At 38.4% G+C, this 20,871-nt stretch overlaps 1 pseudogene; it reads right to left on the reverse strand.

The window, feature by feature from the left end:
* Positions 1-936: 936 nt before the first annotated feature.
* LOC108296004 lies at positions 937-11,399 on the reverse strand (annotated as a pseudogene).
* Positions 11,400-20,871: the final 9,472 nt, after the last annotated feature.

Consider the following 20,871-nt stretch of genomic DNA (forward strand, 5'->3'; position numbering starts at 1 on the left):
AAATAAGCATTTTGGTTGCTCCACATTCTCATCGGGATTGGCATAGTCTGTGATTTGGATTTTCATCCATCATTGTAACCAAAGCGTAGAGTATGCATATATGTTTTTAATTGGTCAATTATTTCTTTTTCTTTATGATCCTAGTTATTTATCACCTTTTATACTTATAAACAGATCAGTAATACTAAGTATTTAGAATATTTTTTTTTTTGGCAGAAAAAACCTGAAATTTTTCTTCCACACTCTAGTTTATCTGGTCAACCACCGAACAGCATTTTCATATTTTACATTTACTTATACATTCCAGGATAACACCATCAGTGTCAGAACAGATTGATTTCTATGGGATGTCAAAATTAATGTTTTCAATGTTTTTTATTCTACCTGGAGTTTTTCCTTGTGGTTTGTAAAATCCAGGACATATTGAAGCCTTTTACTTTCAATGACCTGGGTCTTTAAATGGTCCCGCACAGCAAAAGGAAGACTAGGGTATCTACATAGCCAGGCTCAGCCAGCCTTTGGTCCACCAGTGTCAGTATCAAAGATGCTGTCACTTTTTCCTAATGCAGATTTAAATTTGGACCTCTTGTTTGTCATCTGAAAAGTGATGGATGCATTCCTACATGCATTGCAATTTCTTTAGATACTTTTTGTGATATTTTATAACATTTACTATAGTTTTCTTTATATTCAAGGCTGTGTTGAAGACATCAGTCATATCAGATGATTTCTAGGAAGTGACTTACAGCTTCATGGGATTTTGCATCTTCTTTTTTTTTTTTTTTTCCTGCTTCCTCCTCACCAAGTAAACACATACTTTTTTATTTTTTTAAGGAAAGAAAAGTCTTAAAAATATATGGCACTAGAGTGTAAAACTATAGAGCTACATCCAGTGTCAATTCCCCGCAGCTTGCAGCCTGTGGCGCACCGCGTCCCTCAGATGTAGAGCTGATAGGAAGCCAGGGTGTCCACGAATGGCCGCACCACGTTGTCCGTGGAGAAGTAAAAGATGAGCCCGAACGTGATGGAGCTGGGGAGGGCGGGCAGCGTCTTCTTGAACACAGCAAGCAGCAGGAAGGTCAGACACAAGCCAATGAGGATGGCAAAGAAGCAGGCAAGCATGGTGTTCCAGTCCCCGCTTCCCATGGCCTGCCTTGCCCACTGGCACGCCGTAGAAGATGAAGTGACCGAGGCCGAGCTTCATGCCCCTTTCTTCCTCTTCCTCCAGCTCCTCCCCTGGGTAGCCAGTCAGGGGAGTCTCCAAGACTTCAGGGTATGAAGGCTCCCCAAAACTGTCATAGGAGCCTACTTCCATTTCCTAGTTGTAGGGGAGCTGGAGGGCACCCTGAGAGAAGGGCTCCAGCTTCTCCATGCCCACCGTCCACACCATGGTGGATAAGTACATCAGGGCAGGGAATATGGACTCGTTTCTCTCCGGGGCAGTTTCTGCAAGCATTCGCAGAGGCCCTTTGGGACACAGCACGGCTATGAGATCGTACACAGAGATGGCGCCCAGGATGACCCCCGCGGATCCCCCTGGGAGGTACTTGATGACCACCAAGCCATAAGGGCGCGATCACGACGAGGTGGGCCTGCCGCAGCACCAGGCGCCTGCCAGTGGATGCCCACCATGCCCACCGCCCCGAACTTCCCGACGGTCAGCAAGAGGGGGGTCCACGGCCGCGCCGCAGATCGTGAGCACTTCCCCAGGGTAGATTCAGGTGAAGAGAGACAGCAGCATCGGGGAGGACAGGATCCGCCAGCCACGGATGAGCTTGCAGCAGCGGTCCTTGCAGAGCACCACCAGGGAGACGGTCCCAGCCGTGCTGGCGCTGATCAGGGCGAGCGCTTTGAGCCCGGAGTCGAGGGGGCGCTGGCCCCCCGAGGGCGTGTCCTCAGTGAGCGGCGGATGTATGAGCCGAGCGTTCTTCTCCGCGCGGAAACGCAAGGACTGGATGGCAGCCACCATGACCACGCGCAGTGAGGGCACGAACGGCGGGATCGCGCGCTTTGCCCCCGTTGGAGGATCAGCTGCACCTCCTGGGAACGCCGCTCCCCGCAGGGTCAGGGTCGCCCTCACCGGGCCCCTGGTCGTCCTGGCCTCTGCGCTGCGCAGCGTTCTCTCCGTTCCCCTGGCCCTGCAGGCTCTGCCGGCCCGAACGGGGCGAGGGGCTCCAGGGCGGCCCCAGGGACGGCCGCGGGTCACACACGCTCCCTGTCGGAAGCCGTGAGTGTGGGCAGAGCCCTGCCTCCGGGAGCACCAGACCCGTGACCGCGGAAAGCTTTGGATCCGGACACCCGGGCCCTCCCGCGCAGCAGGCTAAACGGACGGCGGCCCTGGCTTCCAAAGAGGGCGGCGCTGGGTCTCAGCACATCGCTTCCTGTGGTCACGCAACTCCCTCAGTCTGTGCATCCGTAAAATTAGGGGTGGACACCTGCTTCTGTCTGAGGGTCCCCCGGCTCCAAAAGCTTGCTTCTGGCTGTCTCCCCACAGCTGCAAATGCCTGCTCCACCGCGCGATCCGGGCGGAGTTCGCGCCCCTGGTGCGGCGCGAAGCTGGACCCCACACCGGCCCAGGCCCCTTCCTGCGTCCACCCAGGGGATTCTGCATTTTCTTAGTGCCAGGCTTAGAATCTTTTCATAAAAAAAAAATTTCTATTGTGATACCAGCATGACAGTTCCATGTATTGGAAAGGACATAGATTTTACAGTCAAATTCATCTCGGTTCAATTCCACGTTGGGTACTTACTGGCTAAGTGATCTTTTAAGTTACTTAAAACTTATAATTCTGATTTTCCTTATCTAGAAAATACGTTGTTAATATTTAATTGGTGTATAAGTGTAAACAATTAACCCAATATAAACAAATACTTAACATTTTGAAGCATTCAACAAGCGATAGCTACATTTTATTAAACGATTTATAAATTTAAAATGATTAACTTTAGATTGCTAGAGTTTAGTGAGTTTAGTGGGTAATGACTGAATAGGCATATTGGTAAAGTCCTTGCTTTTTTTTAGTGTGCTTATGTTTAAACAAAGTTATACAAATTACCAGGAAACATAATGTAATTCAAAAAAAAGGTGAAGCTGAATCATTAAATATAAGTGCAATTAAAAATAAAAGTAACTATAAATCAAATATATCAACTGACACATTTAGTAGGTCACAGCAATCACAAAATGGCTGAATTCTGGTATTAGAAAGAAATGAGGAAGAAAATAAACATGTATACAATCAAAATGGAAATACAATACTAAAGACAGTAAAAAAAATCCTGCAAAAATATTAAAATAATGTTAAGGTAACACTAGCAACTTTTAAATAAGCATAAGAAAAGGCAATTTTAGTATTCTTAAGATGGAAGTTAAAAAGTAGAGTGTGGCAGTAAATAAATGATCAAACGCATGAATCTGGGTTTTTTGTTTTTTTCTTTTTTAAACAGCACACATTGGATTAAATTGTATATAATCTATTGAATTGGTTTCTTTTCTTTTCTTTTTTTTCCCCCAGAGGCAGGGCCTTACACTGTGGCTCAGGCTGGAGTGCAGTGGTGCCTCAGCCTCCTGAGGAGCTGGGGCTGCAGGCATGCTCCACCTCACCTGGCTAATTTTTTTTGTTTTGTTTTTAGTAGAGACGAGATCTCCTTATGTCTCCCAGGTGAGTCTCCAACTCTTGGTCTCAGGTCATCCTCTGGTCTTGGCCTCTGTAGTGCTGTGATTACAAGTGCTGGCCACGCTGTCAGGCCTATGTCTCAGTTTCTTTATACATAAAATGGAAATAATAATATCTATTGCACAGATGCATAAAATATATCTAACTATCTTAGCATAGTATCTAACATTTTAATCATGCAAAATCATTTAATGGTAGTATTCTTATTTCTAGTTTCTGAGACTGAACTAATGTAGACTACCTTACATTAGCATAACAATGATTAATACTGTTCTTGATACCATGTGCTTCTAAAACAGCTGAAAATACTAGAATTGAAGGGTGTGAAGATTTCAGGAAATTGGGTTTTTAAATAAGTTTCATGCAAGGTGAAACCCTAGTTTGAAAAATCGGCAGAATGCCTTTAGGCTAATTCGACTTTCTAGCATTTATTCCCAAGACTAAATAAAGGCAGACAAATCATCACAAAAGTAACATGCCTAATGGCCATAGCCCACGCCCCAGTCAATCACATGCAGTAACCAGTAGCCACTCATTCCCTTCGTTAGATGGTAAGCAGAAGACAATGGGCATTTTGGGTGATAATGAGAGGAAAGCTTGAAAAATACAGGAGCCCGGCTGGGTGCTGTGGCTCACATCTGTAATCCCAGCACTTTGGGAGCCTGAGGCAGGAGGACCACTTGCGGCCAGGAGTTTGAGACCAGCCTGCAGCCTGGCCAACATGTCTCTACTAAAATGTCCAAAAAATAGCTGTATGTGGTGGCTCATGCCTTTGTAATCCCAGCTGTCCTGGAGGCTGAGGCGTGAGAATCACTTGAGCCTGGGAGGTGGAAGCTGCAGAGAGGTGAGATAGTGCCATTGCTTGCTATCCTGGGTGACAGAGTGAGACCTTGTTTCAAAACAAAAACAAAAACAACAAATACACATACACCTATGTGTGTGTGTGTATACACACATATATATATATAAATATATATATATACACACATATATATATAAATATGTGTTTATCTATATTTACAGGTATATATATAGGAGCCAGTTGATAGAAGGCCTTGGTCTTGATAAATGTATGTAGAAAGATTTCATTTCCTAACCAGATGTATGTTGCATCTGGAAGTAGTTACCTCTCTCCAAGAGAGGTTCATGTTTAAAATGCCATCATGTAACATTAGGAAAGAAACTTTTTTCAGTATGAATTTAGTGATACAAATTGATTACAGTATTCTTTCAGAATAAGCTCATCATTTTAGACACCCTTATAAGACCCTAATGTATTGAACTTTCTTTGATTTCACGTTTATTTGAATCACCATACACAAAAATTTAAAAACTGAATAGCAATATCCACAAAGCTTTTAGAGTTTATCTATCTGAGAAATTTCAAACAGTACTGTCATTTCAGGCCACACTACTACTGTATCAGAATTTTTAATTCTTTAAAAAAAAATGGATCTGCAAATGGAAAATTAGGACTATAACAACAAATTTAAAGCTTTAGGTTCAATCAGTGATATTTAAATAACAAGAATATTCAAGAATTAAATCTTTCTTACATCACATATGCAACAGCAGAAATAAAAAAGTTTTCACCTTGAAAATGTAGAACACATTATTGTGAGACTACAGTTATGTTTGAAAAGTTGTCAGATATTCATCAGCTTCTCAAAATTTAGAACACTTAGATATTTGTATAATCATAATTTTAATTTCCAGGCAGATGCTTAATGGGTGATTATTTTTAAAAGATGATGACCTCAACAGCCAAGGAATAGGTTCATGGGATAGAAAGTTTGGCGAACAGCACACATCTGTTGGTTATATATTCTGGAGACATTACATTTGTCCTTAGTCTTCATCTGTCAGACTCAAATTTATTGCAAGTAGGATTCTAGCAGAAGGCAGGTGCTGTTTTTATATCCGTATGTAATATTTTATGTCTTTGGGGAATAAAATAATATAATATGGCATCTCATTGAAATGTATGTGGTGTATGTTCCTGAGAGCCTTATAGTTCCTTGGACCTGTTGCATGAGGTACCTTAGGGAATTTCAGGGAACATACCTGAATACTTGCTTTTATTTTTATTTTTAAAAAAGCTTCGGTAGCTTTGGTTTTGACCATCTTTTTGGCTAAACTAAATTATTTTCTTACCTATGTAACAGATTTTGAAGACTACATTTTAAGCAGATCTTTAGTTTAAATGAATCACTGCTCTGTACACAGCACATGGCACTGCTATTATTCATAAACTCTTTGAGGGCAGAGGTCTAGGCCTAGCATTTAGTACCGTTTATGGCAGTTAGTCATTTACATAATGATTAAATAGCTTTATGGACCAAATCAATGGAGTTTGCAAATTCAATGTTAATTGTTACTACATCGTCTATATTCAGAACACATTAAAATATACAGTGTCTACATAACATGGGTAAATGCTTGGAAGTGTAACTTGTTTTCTGTACTTTAGCTGATTTTTATTGAGAGTTATAGCAGAATGTTTTTAAATTCCAAAAATTCATTAGCAATTCCTCTTCATGTTTGTGATTTGAATTGTGACTTTGGCAAAGGTTACAAGGAGATCTGTTATGGTATTTCTCCTACATTTTATAAAAAAGTAGAAAACAACTTCCTTGTTAGTCCCTTTATTGCAAGTGTGCTACAATTAACCTATAATGTACAATTGTCCTTAACTGGTAGTTCTTTAATTTATAAAATTCTTCATTTTCTAATGAGTAGGACTCTTTTTAGAATTTTATCCTTTACCCATCCACAATTATAAATGATCATACATTTTATAGAATTATACTTTGTTTACATTCTGACCTAAAAAAACTGAAATCTGTTTTTCACTGCCATTAGCAAACACAGAGATATTTTTAAAAGAAATTAGACAAGTTCATCCTTTTCAATACTACTTTTACCTATTTTGTATTAATTTTTCGTTATTCTTTCTTCATTTAATCTTACTGCATCAATCATATTCTATGTAGTCTACATTTATAGTAAAATATCAGAAATAATCTCAAATTCAGGGTAGTTTGATCAATTAAGTTTGTTAACATTTTCTAGGTTTACATTTTTAAATCTTGGCTAACAAACCAGAATGCTGAACTTTTTACATGCTGTTTACTTGACAACAAATAAATACGTGGAAAAGTTCTTATACGTGGAAGAGTGCTTAAATCTGATTATGTCATGAGTCTCTGTGAGCTTTAAAATTTCCATAGTTCTCTCATTTGTGTCATTTCTTTGCCATATTCTAAATAGAAAATTTTAATATAACCAAATAAAATATTTAGTTATGGGGAAAGCATTTTAGCCATTGAAGGACCGTAAGGCTGTGTGCTAACAAAAAAGCAAGAGACAAACAGAAAATCTTCTTATAAATCACTGGAGCAAAAAAATGATTTTCATAGTCCATTCTGGGTTATAAGACTGGATAAGAGATTTTCAAGCTAGCATACTGCTCTAGACTGAACGTTTCTGTTTCTCCCAAAGTTTATGTGTTAATACTCTCATCCCCAATATAACTATAGGGGCCTTTAGGAGATGATTAGGCCTTGGGTGGAACCCTCGAAAACGGGATTAGTGGCCTTATAAAAAGAAACACAAGACAGCTTGTTTTCTCCCTCTCTGCTTTCTGCCATGTGAGAAGGCAACCATCTGCAAAGCAGGAAACAAGTCCTCACCAGACACCTCCAGATCTTCTGGGACCTTGGTCTTGGAATTCCCAGCCTCCAGAACTGTGAGAAATAAATGTTTGTTGTTTAAGTGTCAGCGTATTTTTTACAGCAGCAAAAATTGACTAAGACAGTTATCATCTAAAGAATCCCCCTTCCATTTTTTATCTCTCTACCTGAGTTTAAAGAGACCCGTGTCCGTGATTAAGGCATCTGACTGAAAGAGAATTTCAATGAAAGAGCAATAGACTGACATTTGTTTTCACTTGGTTCTATTCCTAATAAACAGAGTGACTGACCTTCACTTTTTTTTTCTTCAAGAATGATGTTATCAAGTGCCAGATGGAACAAGGAAAGACGTTGCCTACAACAGAGTTTTTTAAAAGGCAGAAAAGAAAAGTGATCACGTGTGTTCCAATTCTGCCCCATCCAAGATGTGAGAATACTGTCAGATAAGCGTGGGTTGTGTGAAGCTTGAGGGCTTGGGCTCCTTCTCACTTTTAAGGACTCAAAACGTATGATCTCAGAGCCAGCCCCTGTGTCAGCTTCAGGTATGAGGTAACCACCTTGTTGATAACAGCAGGAGACTCTGAGGCTTAGTAGTGCCTCTTTTCACTTCTCAGGTCATAGACAAAAAATCGTAGATATTTTGGCAAATAAAAAAAGTAAGTGTGCAATGGTGGTATGAAATGGCTCTGTGCCTGCAACAGACCACGTGAACTGGGAAAGATAAGTCACAGCCAGATTCCAGGGCCTTGTAGCACCAGCAACAGCTGGCATCTAGGAAAGCCAGCCGGCTTAAATTGTCAAGAACATAACCAGGTCAGAATTACAGGATGAATAAAGTTCCTCTACTTCCTACTTCCGTCTTCCATTTAGAGGATACAAGCCGAGGGCAGAGTGAGGATATATAAAAAAGAGACTGAGCAGCTGAATATTTATTTTCTATATCACACTAAACAATGCCTTTAGAAGTTTTTCAGTTATAAGACTGAGCCACATTTAAAACAGAAGATTAAAAGTTTTATTTTGTTTTTACCTTCTCTAGTAAATCATGGCAAAAACTTCTGAAGATGATCAAATCAGCTACATATAATTAAAACAATAGTTTTCTGAATCTCTGAATTGTTTGAAGTTTATGCCAGTGCTTTGCATTAAAATGCAAGTTTCTATTGAAAAACACAATCTTGCAATTTAGTCATATTTGTCACAAATGCTATCTGCATATAAAGTCTCAGATGCTCCTTTTCAGAAGACAGGTTTTCTTGATGGAGCTAGGCCCTAGACTTTTAACCAGTTCTCATCCTAAGCAAGCATTAAATATACGTTTCTTATCTACAAGGTTTTCATAGAAGCCATATTGCTTGTCTATTTACATGCACAACTTCTCTCAGTGCTGATTTTTTTTAGATGCAACTGCCCACTTACACTCACTGAGAACTCAGAGGTTGAGAGTAAATCCTTCTCTAGATGAGTACTGTAAGTAAGTTTTCAGCTATATACCAACTAGCTTCACAACGATATTGCTTTTCTGAACACTATGCAGGGACCTATCTTCCCCCGTGTAACACACGCACACACACACACACACACACACACACGTACACACACACGTGCACAGTCTATTCCTAAATTTGTATAAATTATTATAAAACATAATTATATTTTAGAAGTAAACCATCTAAACATTAGAAGAAAAATATCATGTAATTTGAAAAATACTATAAAGATTAATTTAGAAAAAAATTGGATTTACACTAAACCATTATGAAAGCAATTTTATTAATTGAAAAGTGTGCTTTTCTGTATATAGACTTTTTTCACGTTTTTTATAAAGGAAAAATTCAGGGTTAGTTCGAAAATCCATTTGAAATGCGGTTTTAATAGCTTTCTTGTTTTCTGCTGTGACATATCACATGCTCACCATGGGCATTTCCTAACTCAGCCTTGGAATCACGCAATTTTTTAAAGATTATGATTCTTATTAGAAAAAATATTGCCTAGATGGTCTTTTCAGTGGTCTGAGCTACAAGATATGCATATTTTGAGAGAAAATATATTATTAGTTTTTAGTAATACTTATAATTCAAATTAAGGGCCAGATAGATGTTATTAAACTCATCCATCTTACAATTATATTCTCCCTTTTCTAGTTTTCAGTAACAGTGACACAATTATTCATTCAGTTTATCCCACAGCGCGTGCACACACACACACACACACACACACACACACACACACAGAGTAGACTTAAAATAAAACGAACATCACCACCAGAAAAAACAAACTACAGAGAACAGTTTAATATTTTTTGAAGTTTTTTCTTTTTAGGGCAAATCTACAGTCAGATCCCTGTGTTTTAAAATCATTGCATAACTATGCCACTAACTTGATATGCAATTTGATTCATTTCACTTTGATTTTAATATTTATGAACAGCTTTTTTAAAATACAATTTTTGTGTGTTTAAGGTTCCAAGCCAAATTGACATACCTAGTATATGCAGAGAATTCCAACCTCTATATTTTTCCTTTCTTGTTTCTCCACATGTACCATACTACTCCCCAACAACTGCAGGTAACTTTTTATTTTGATGGGATTTGTCCCATCTATTTCTGAAAAATATATATTTGGGGACCATTTCAATTTACAAAATATTTAGGAACTGCCTACCCTCACCCGGAGAACTCCATTCACAGTGCGTCCGTGACCCTGAGGTTAGCACAATGCTCTCAATCCCAGGTCATGCAGTGCACAGTCATGCCCAGGTCCTCAGCTTCACTCGTGTCTGATGACCTTGGTGCTTTTTAAGATATGCTCCAGTCCTTCTGTAGGCTATCACTCAATATATACTTTCCTGATGTTTCCCTCTGCATAGCCTCAGGTTAGCCATTTTGGGCAAAAAGAGCATAGAATTTAATGCTGTATTCTCACTGTATCAGGTAGCAAAGAATATGAATTTAATTGCAAAGAGATTGTCAAGTTTCTGCAACAAAAATACCTTAGTTTATTTGTTATTTGTCTTTATTGTTACTCATAATTTGTGGGAAGATAGCTTGTGATTATGGAAATATTTCATTGTATGATTTTTTAAAATTTCATTGAATTTGTTTCATGGAATTCATTTATTTAAATGATTTTATTGAAGATTTTGAAATAATTATTTCTGTGGTGGTTACCAGATAGAGGCTATGTAATTCCATTATTCTTTCTGCATATATCTTTGACATTCTGCTATAAAGATGGGCTTTTCCTACCCCTTTCTTTCTTATTTGCTATTTGTTTCATCTGTATGAACATATGCAATTCTACTGTATTCATTAAGTTATAATACATCTCTGTTCATTTACCAATTTTAACCATGCAGCAAGATGAAGTTTGGTAAGTTTGTTATACATTCTGATGACCTACTTCTTCAGACGTGGCTGGGAGCCCCGTCGCACTGACTTCTATATTGTTTTGATATGTTCCATTGCCCTTTGAGCCCTTCTTTAATTTCTGGTACAATAAGATGTTCTAGGGTCATCTAACGCTTTTGCCACCTCAACTTGGATCAGTCATTTCTTCCAGAAGCCCTTGTTCTTTTTAATAGATGGTGAAATTTGGATTCCAAGACTTGGGTATTTAGTAATCAAGTTGTCCTCATTGATGCCAGTGTGTTCAGCATTGATGTATCAGTAGAGAGAGCTAGAAAATCTGTATGTGTATATGGGAATGTGTGTGGATACATACACACATGTCGTGTATGAAATATATATGTATATATACATTTGCATCTATATTTATTTCTACAAGTATTTTTACACATTTCTAACCAGAGGTCACAACAAGGTGTACAATTTCTAGTCAGTTCACGAGGTTCATGCCAGCCTTTCCTTTTCCATATTCTCTGTCATTGAGAAATGTGGCTTTCATTATTCTCAATTTATTTACTTATTTGCTCTGCTACTTGTAGGTAGTTGATGTCCCACTTCACCAGAGTACCACTGGTTTCTCCGAAATCTAACCGTACCAATTGACACCCTGTTATCTCGGCCATAATCATGATATTCACTATATTAATTCTCTTTGGATGGGCCTGGCCCACATTTACTATCCCATTTATCCTATCTGGTGGCTTTTGGTAAAATAATATTGAAATGGAGGAAAAAATAATAATGAAGAAAACATTGTTTTAAAGGTCAAGAAGAAAGGAAGAGGAAGAAAGTAACATCCACATTTTAAAATATAGGCAATTAAGTAGAGGGTTCCATCTTTTTAAAGATGAAGATTAGCAATTATTTAGACTCTTATTGGTGCCAGAGATCATTTTAATAGAAAGATCAATGCCATAAACCTTAACAAAAGAGGCTAATGCCTCAGAAAAAGGCAATCTAGTTTTGTAGACTATCCAGAAACTTGTTTTGACTGTGTAAGGATCTCCTGGGACATGTATTAGTTAGGGTTCTTCAGAAAAACATAAATGAAGAAGGATAAGATTTATTATAAGGAATTGGTGTAGATGATCATGGAGCCTCAGAAGTTCCACAATCTGCTACCTACAAACTGGAGACCCAGGAAAGCCAATGGCATAATTCTGACCCCTGATTGCTGGAGAGCTGATGCTGTAGGTCTTAGCCCGAGCCTTAAGTCCTCATAACTAGAGTTGCAGAGCGTGCACGACCCACGTTGAAGCCAAAACAGACAGGTGAGAGTGAATTCAGCCTTCCTCTGCCTTTCTGTTTTATTCAGGTCCTCAAGGGACTAGATGATGTCTGCCATCTACTTTACTCAGTCCATCAGTTCAAGTGTTAATTTCTTCTAGAAACACTCTCATAGTCATATCCATAAGTAATGCTTAAATAGATACCTGGGCGTCCAGCAACCAGTCAAGTTGACCCATGCAATTAATCCTCACAGAGCACCTGTTCAACATTGCATCGCAGGTGATTACAAAAATTGCATTCATTATTTTATAAAGTAAATATAGTATAAATAGGTGGGTCATAGCTATGAGGCTGGAAAATTCATATTTTATGTATACTAGCAGCTGAATAAACACTAGCTCAATTGATACAATCATAACATTTGCATCTTAGGCTAACATTTTTGTGTGTTTGATCTTGTAAGGTATTTACATAAATACTTCATTTTAGATAAGTAAAAAAGTAATTGATAGAAATTTCTCCATTATCTTTATTACTTTATGTTTTGAAGAAAAGCAAATATATCATCACTGTAGAAAGCAAGCAAATAGAGTTCATGACACTATCCTCTGTTTTTCACTTTAGTTATAAAGGACTCAAAATTTTCTAATAAAATGAAATAGAAGTCAACATATATACATATAAATACATAATGAATGAATATTTCTCATCGAAATGAGATATGGTTGACTGAAGATCTCATGTTTAATAAGAACATTCAAATTATAAGTAACAGGCTTGATTTTGCAAATTTAAAGAATTTTTTCCCTTGAAGATATTATTGATAACATAATACTCTGGGCCAAGTACTGTTGCACACTATTAAAATATGATAGAATATATCTAATTCTTTATTTTTGACAATAGCCTTATGAGGAAAGTACTATTACATTGTCCATTTAAAGATAAAGAAACTGAAGCCCAAAAAGGTAGAGTATCTTGTTCAGGGTCATACTGGTAAGTGGGAGAACCAGGAAATGACCTGGAAGTCTAGCTTGGAAGACTCTCCTGAACGCACTCTAAAGCTTTATAAGTTATAAATTAACAAATTATTGTTCGCCAAATATTATTGTATTTGCTTGTGTTCTTCAAAACATATTTTATCTGAAAAATTCTTTCATGCAGTGACTTCAAAAATAAATTTTAAAAAATAAAATGTAACACTTCAGCTTACTGTATGGATTTTTCTAGGTAAACATCAGATATTATTTAAAGGTTTTCTTTATTTTTAAACTTTTAAAGTTGTTGGTACATAGTAGGTGTATATATTTAGGGGTACGTGCGATGTTTTGATACAGGCATGCAGTGCATAATTTTGCTTCATAATCTTAATAGGACTTCTAAGTGGCAAGAAATTTGGATTCACTTTTGTGATAGTACCTAACCTTTGTAAGTAACCCTCTTATTTTTTGATAACATTTAAAAATAAATTGGCTGTAACTCAAAAGGGGGAGAGTGACTATGGATAAGTGAAAAGGAAGTCGATGAACTGGCTACTGTGGCCTGGCTCAGATTCATCCCCTCTGTTAGGAGAGTAAGCATTAATATTCTCTGTATTAAAGATTTGGATGGTTAAACATTTTGATCGAATTGTACTCTTTATAAAACGCATTGATCTTAATGATCAAATCTGCCTATACTGACAAAGCTTTTGGATAGCTGCCTGTCTGTTGTTTATTTTGCCTAATGACAAACAAGTGTGGTTGCTATCATCCATTCTACAGGCTATGGTATGTAAGAATACATCTTTTGAAGCAGAAAATAAAAAGTAGGTGCCATAGTGTGTCATATATTTGTATTCTGAATGAAGATATGTTTTGAGACAGTCAAGGTATTAGAATAAATAACACCAAAGCATCTTTTATCTTTTAGATATTCAAACTGGGTTTTGTTCATTGCCTGCTCAAGGGCAAGGAAGAAAGGATGAAAGACATTTATAGATATATGCCCTAAAGGTAGAATGTGAGTTAATTGAGCCCTCCTGCTTAACACTATAACTTTTAATGTTTAAAAACCCACTTTACTGGAATTTTTTAATATTAAAAAGAAAATATAGCCATGTTTTAAAACCATATAAACATCTCTGTGAAAAGGGAACAAAAGAAAACCTGCAGCAGGAATCAAAAAGTACCTGGACCTGGGGCATAAATGGCCATTGAGGGTCAAAGCTCTATTGCTATGGGCTAACAGGGACAAAAGCTCCCTGGTACGGTGGCAGACAAAAGCTACACTCAGCTCCTGAAACCAGGACATGAGGAGCTTCCGTACTCAGGCTGGGAGGCTAAAACAAACTGAAACCACTATTGAGTGTTGTAGCCCCCCGGATCTACTTCTAGGGCTGGCAGGAGGAAACAGAAGCATGGCGCCATATAACAGAATCGGGCAAGGCCATGTCAGGGCCCTTGAGGGAACCTGCTTTGTTTTTGTAGATGAACGCCCACAAGGTACCAATATTAGACCTAGATCTGAACTGGGGACCATGTTAGGCTAGATGAAGAATTGTCAACCCACCAAACATTGGGAGAGAGGAAACACCACGTCCACGTGTACATTCATGGAAACATTTAAAAGAGAGGCACACTACTGGAGATGACTGTTCAAACTACAGTTCCCGAGCAAGTGGAGGAATGTTAATTTTGTGAAGGATAGTCAATAAATGTAATAGACAGAGGTTAGGCAGTAAGCCATAGAATAGTTGCTTTACTGGATTTAGTTGAAGAAATAAGTAGCTAATAGGAAGGTAGTATTGAGACATTGAAACAAAAATCTGTACAGAAAATGTAGAAAATAAGAAAATGCTAAAAGAATGCAGCTAGCACTAGAATATTGATATCTAATAAAGCAGAATTTAAAATGGAAACATTTATGCTGAAAAAGTACTATGAAATGAAAAACGTAAAAAGTAGAAAACTACTCCTAAGATTATGATGGATCAGAAGCACCCAGCACTCACCTCCTCAACAAAGAGTGACTAAAACAACAAATAGATAACTAAATGTGACATAGAGCATCCCTTCAACAGAGTCACTGGGACAGGGTGGCTGCTAGTTGCTCTGAGCTCATTCCAGGCCCCTGGGTTTCAGGGTCACTCCCATTCTGACTGCACAATCACCAAAACACACGGAGGACCCAGCGCCCAGTGCTCAGCCCAAGACACAGTTGAGCCCACGTCCAGCCTAACACCAGCCCACGACCCCACTCCCCAGACTTGGTCTGACCCTTCTATCCCTGAGGTCCAAGTGCCTGGCATCCCTGACCCCCAAGCCCTGCCCAGGCCCTCTTTCCCTCCACCCACCCCTCCTGCCGTTTGCCCGCAGCCCCCGTCCCTGCAGAGTGAAGGCACAGGAAAGCCCCCTGAGGCAAAACCACAAGGCTCTGGAGTGGGTAGAGGGGCTGCCACACCTAGGGAAGGGGTTTTCTGCAGGGACAGCAGCTGCTGACCCTATCCCTGTATCCTCATCCAGCCTTTGGCCTCAGTGGTCCTTTTGTTTTCCCCTTTGGTTGTCTTAGTAACATTTCTTTTCACACCCCCACCCCCAAAATTAAACAAAAGAAAAACATTATAATTAAGGAAGAAAATGACATAGACCCTCTGAGACATGGAAACTTGAGATGGAAGCAGGGTGAGAGAAGCAAGGCAGCCAGCAGGGATCAGCTCAGAGACAAAAAGGGTCCCACCGTGGGGCAGAGGTAAAGGTAAGATCCCCAGCTGCTCACATTGCCATCCCAAACATCTGTGATTCTGACTACAGGAGAAGTCAGTCCTCACAGATTCTTAGCTTATCGTAGGGAGCGGCTGGAGTTCACTGACTGCATCGTCCCAGGCAGAGAACCCATGCTGCGTCCCCTCAACCTCTGAAGACTCAGACTCCTGCAGCACGGTGTCATTTCTGAGAATGCAGCCACCGCCAAACTATACCCTCTCCTTAGGACCAATAGTTCTTGCATCTCTACATCTTTGGAGCCCCGCTGATATCCTCTGGCATCCACCAAGAGGGCTGCAGTGTTGTTACATGAGCTAGACCCAGCAGTGCAGTCATGTCTCCGGCACTCAAGCTCACGTAGTGCCCCATGCCCCAGGAAACAGACAGTCCAGCACGTCAGGGAGTCTGACAGAGAGACAAAATGATCTCCAGATTACTGCTATTGATCCCACGCTTTTCAGAGGTGGAATCACTGCATGCCAGTGTGTACCAGCCAGCGACTCAAGGATCAGTTCACAGTGGGGCCTGCTGCCATTGTGATTGGTGTCTTTGTGTCCTCTGGGGCCTGAAAAACTGTACGTCTGGGACCCACTATCATTCCAGTGATGCGGCTTTTGTGTAATCGCATGTGCTTCCTAACAGCCCAGAGATTGGCCTGTTCAGAATCCCCATGCAAGGCAAGCCATCCCACAGCCTCCACAAACAATTACAGTCTAAGCCACTGGGGAAAGTGCTGGCACCACTGATGTTGATAACAGCCAAAAACCCTTATATTGAGGATACACGGCTGGGCCTACCTTGAACCACAGCCAAAGCACGCCACTCAACTGACACTCCAGATATATCTACAGGAAAAAGTCTTTTCCTACGTAAGCTACTCCATACAATTAAAAGAAGTGACTTTTAATTTACAGATATCAGTGCACGGACACAGCAACATGATAAAGCCAAGAAACATGACACATCCAAAGGAACATGAAAATTCTCCAGTAAAAGAGTCTCCAAAGAAGGAAAAACATAAAATGACTGAAATGGAATAAAAGTAGTAATATTAAGGAAACTCAGCGAGATATATAAAAACACATATAAACAATACAAAGAAATCAGGAAAACAGTTCATACTCTGAATTAGAAATTCAGTATAATCTTCATCAGAAAAACTAGATATTTATTTTCTTTTAAGTTCTGGGATGCATGTGCAGAATGTACAGTTTTGTTACATAGGTAAACGTGTGCCATGGTGGTTTGCTACCCCTATCAACCCATCACCTAGGTTTTAAGCCCCACCTATCTTAGCTATTGATCCCGATGCTCTCCCTTCTCATGAAACCCCCCCCACCCTGACTGGCCCCAGTGTGTGTTGTTTCCCACCCTGTGTCTACGTGTTCTCATTGTTCAACTGTCACTTGTGAGAATGTGTGGTGTTTGGTTTTCTGTTCCTGCTTTAGTTTGCAGAGGATAAGGGCTTAGAGTTCCATCCATGTCCCTCAATGAGATCACAAAAAGATGTGAACTCATTCCTTTTTACGGCAGCATAGTATTTCATGATGTGTATGTACCACATTTTCTTTATCTAGTCTATCATTGATGGGTATTTGAGCTGGTTCCATGTCTTTGCTATCGTGAATACTGCTGCAGTGAACATACAAGTGCATGAATCTTCATAATATAATGATTTATATTCCTTCGGGTATATGCCCAGTAATGAGATTGATGGGTCAAATGGTATTTCTGGTTCTAGGTCTTCAAGGAATTGCTACACTGTCTTCCAAAATGGCTGAACCAATTTACATTCCCGCCAACAGCATGAAAGCATTTCTAATTCTCCACAACCTTGCCAGCATATGTTGTTTCTTGACTTTTTAATAATCACCATTCTGACTGGCATGAGATGGTATCTCAGTGTGGTTTTGATTTGTATTTCTCTAATAATTAGTGATGTTGAGATTTTTTCATGTTTGTTGGCTGCATAAGTGTCTTCTTTTGAGAAGTGTCTGTTCCTGTCCTTTGCCCACTTTTCAATGGAGTTGTGTGTTTCTTTCCTGTAAATTTGTTGAAGTGTTTTATAGATTCTGTATATTAGACCTTGGTCAGAAGGATAGATTGCAAAACTTTTCTCTCATTCTGTAGGTTGTCTGTTGACTCTGATGATAGTTTCTTTTGTTGTGCAGAAGCTCCTTAATCAGTTCCCACTTGTCTATTTCAGGTTTTGTTGCAATAGCTTTTGGCGTTTTTGTCATGAAATCTTTGCCCATGCCTATGTCATGAATGGTACTGCCTAGATTTTCTTCAAGGGTTTTTATAGCTGGAGGTTTTACATTTAAGTCTTTAATCCATCCTTATGCATTTGTATAAGGTTTAAGGAAGGGGTCTGGTTTCAATTTTCTGCGTGTGACTAGCCAGCTATCCCAGTACCATTTATTAAACAGGGAATTCTTTCCTCATTGCTTGTTTTTGTTGGGTTTGTTGAAGATCCAATAGTTGTAAACGTGTAGTCTTATTTCTGAGATCTCTATGCTATTCCATGGGTCTATGTGTTTGTTTTTGTGCTAGTGCCATGCTGTTTTGGTTACTGTAGGCTTGTAGTATAGTTTGAAGTTGGATAGCACAATGCCTCCAGCTTTGTTCTTTTTTTTTAGGATTGTCTTAGCTATATGGGGTCTTTTTGGTTTTATAATAATTTTAAAGTAGTTTTTTTCTAATTCTGTGAAGAAAATCATTCTAATTTTATAGAAATAACATTGAATCTCTAAATTGCTTTGGGCAGTATAGCCTTCTTAATTATATATGTTGGCACATAAAAACACTTCTGATTTTTGTACATGGATTTTTATATACTGAAACTTTGCTGAAATGGTCAGATCTAGGAGTTTTTGGGTACTCTCTTTGGGGCTTTCTGGGTATGGACAATATTATCTGCATACAGAGATAGTTTGACTTCCTTTCTTCCTGTCTGGAAGTCTTTTATTTCTTTCTCTTACATAATTACTCTGGCTAAGGCTTCCAGTATTATGTTGAATAGGAAAGGTGAGTGAGCATCGTTGTCTTGTTCTGGTTCTCAGTGGGGATACCAGCTTTCACCCATTCAGCAGATTGTTGGTTGTGGTTTTGTTATAGATGGCTTTTATAATTTTAAGGTATGTTTCTTCAGTGCCTAGTTTGTTGAGGATTTTGAGATGAAAGCATGTGGAATGTAACTGAAAGATTTTTCTGCATTTATTGAGATGACCATGTAGTTTTTGTTTTTATTTCAATTTATGTGGTGAATAACATTTATTGATTTATGTATATTGAACCAATCTTGCATCCCAGGTATAAAACCCACTTGATCATGTGCTGCTAGATTTGGTTTGCTAGTATTTTGCTGAGGATTTTTGCCTCTATGTTCATTAAGAATATTCACCGGAAGTTTCCTTTTTTTGTTATATCTTTGCCAGGTTTTGACAAGTGGATGATGCTGGACTCATAGAAAGAGTTATGGATGAATCCCACCTCCTCAATTTTTTGGAATAGTTTCAGTAGGAATGGTGCAATCTCTTCTTATATGTCTTGAAGCATTTGGCTGCGACTCCATCTGGACTTGGGACTTTTCTGATTGGTAGGCTTTTATTACTGACTCAGTTTTGAAACTCAATATTGGTCTGTTTAGGGATTGAATTTCTTTCTGATTCAGTCTTGAGAGGTTGTTTGTTTCCAGGAATTTATTCATTCTTCAGAAGTGAAGAAGAAATAAAGTCTTTCCTGACACGAAAAACTTGGGAAATTTATCAACACTGGGTTGGCCACACAAGAAATACTTTAGGCAGTCTTACATTTGGAAGTGAAAGAATCATATTTAACCTGAAAATACAGAAGAATATAAAACTCACTGGTAGAGCAGATAGATAAATGAGAAAGAAAAGGAATAAAGTGCTATTACTACAGAAGATCACCAAACCACAAAAATAAATGACAATAGAGGAAGAAACAAAAATAGATATATAAAACAATCAGAAAACAATGAAAAAGATAAGAGGATTAAAACTTTTTATTTATCAATAGCAACCCTACATGTAAATGAATTAAATTCCCAAATTAAAGTTGTAGACTGGCTGGACGTATTCTAAAAAACATAACAATATTATATGCTGCTTATGACAACCTCACTAAACCTGTAAAAATTCACATTGGCTGAAAGCAAAGGGATGGAAAAATATATTTCATTCTAATAAAACCAAAAGTGTACAGAAGTAGTTATATCACACAAAACAGACATTAAGTTAATAAAAAAGAGACAAAGAATATCATTCTATAAATATAAAGATATCAATTCAGAAAGAAGATATAACAATATATATGCACCCAACACCAGGAGAGAATGAAATCCTTTTATTTGTGGCATCATGAATGAGTCTGGAAGACATTATGTTAAGCAAAATAAGTCAGACCCAGATTGATAAATAATGCATGTTCTTGCTCAGAAGTGAAAGCTAAAAGCAGTTTAGCTCATATAAGTAGGGAGTAGAATTGTGGTTATTAGAGACAGAGAAGTGTAGAGGGGAAGGTGAACAGGGGCAGGTTTGGTAATGGATACAGAGTTATAGCTAGACAGGCAGAATAACTTCCCGTGCTATAGAGCTGAATATAGTTAATTATAGGCTGAATATAGCTAAGAATAATTTACAGTATATTTTCAAAAATCTAACAAGATTTTGAATGTTCTCAGCACAAAAACATGTTTGAGATGATGGGTATGGTATTTCCTTGTTTGATAATTGCACATTGTATATGTATATTGAAATCCCTCTATGGATAGCAAGGGGAGAAATGCCAGATGTAGGTGATGGGGATGAAGGCAGCAAATCACACTGCAACGTGTGTACCTATGCAACAATTTTGCATGTTCTTTACATGTACCCCAAAACCTAAACTGCAATAAAATAAATAGATGGGAAAAAATAAATAAATAAATAAATTCACCCATGCCAAAAAAAAAAAAAGAATCCCTCTATGTCATAAATGTGTAAAATTAATATGTGTCAAATATAAAATAAAAAATATATATCCCAATTATATCTGTGACTAAAATCATATATTCATTAAATATAAAGAAAATCAGAATTTATTAATCAAAAAATTTTAA

This window comes from Cebus imitator, unplaced genomic scaffold (genome assembly GCF_001604975.1).
Source record: "Cebus imitator isolate Cc_AM_T3 unplaced genomic scaffold, Cebus_imitator-1.0 Scaffold676, whole genome shotgun sequence".
In the NCBI taxonomy this organism is placed as follows: Eukaryota; Metazoa; Chordata; class Mammalia; order Primates; family Cebidae; genus Cebus; species Cebus imitator.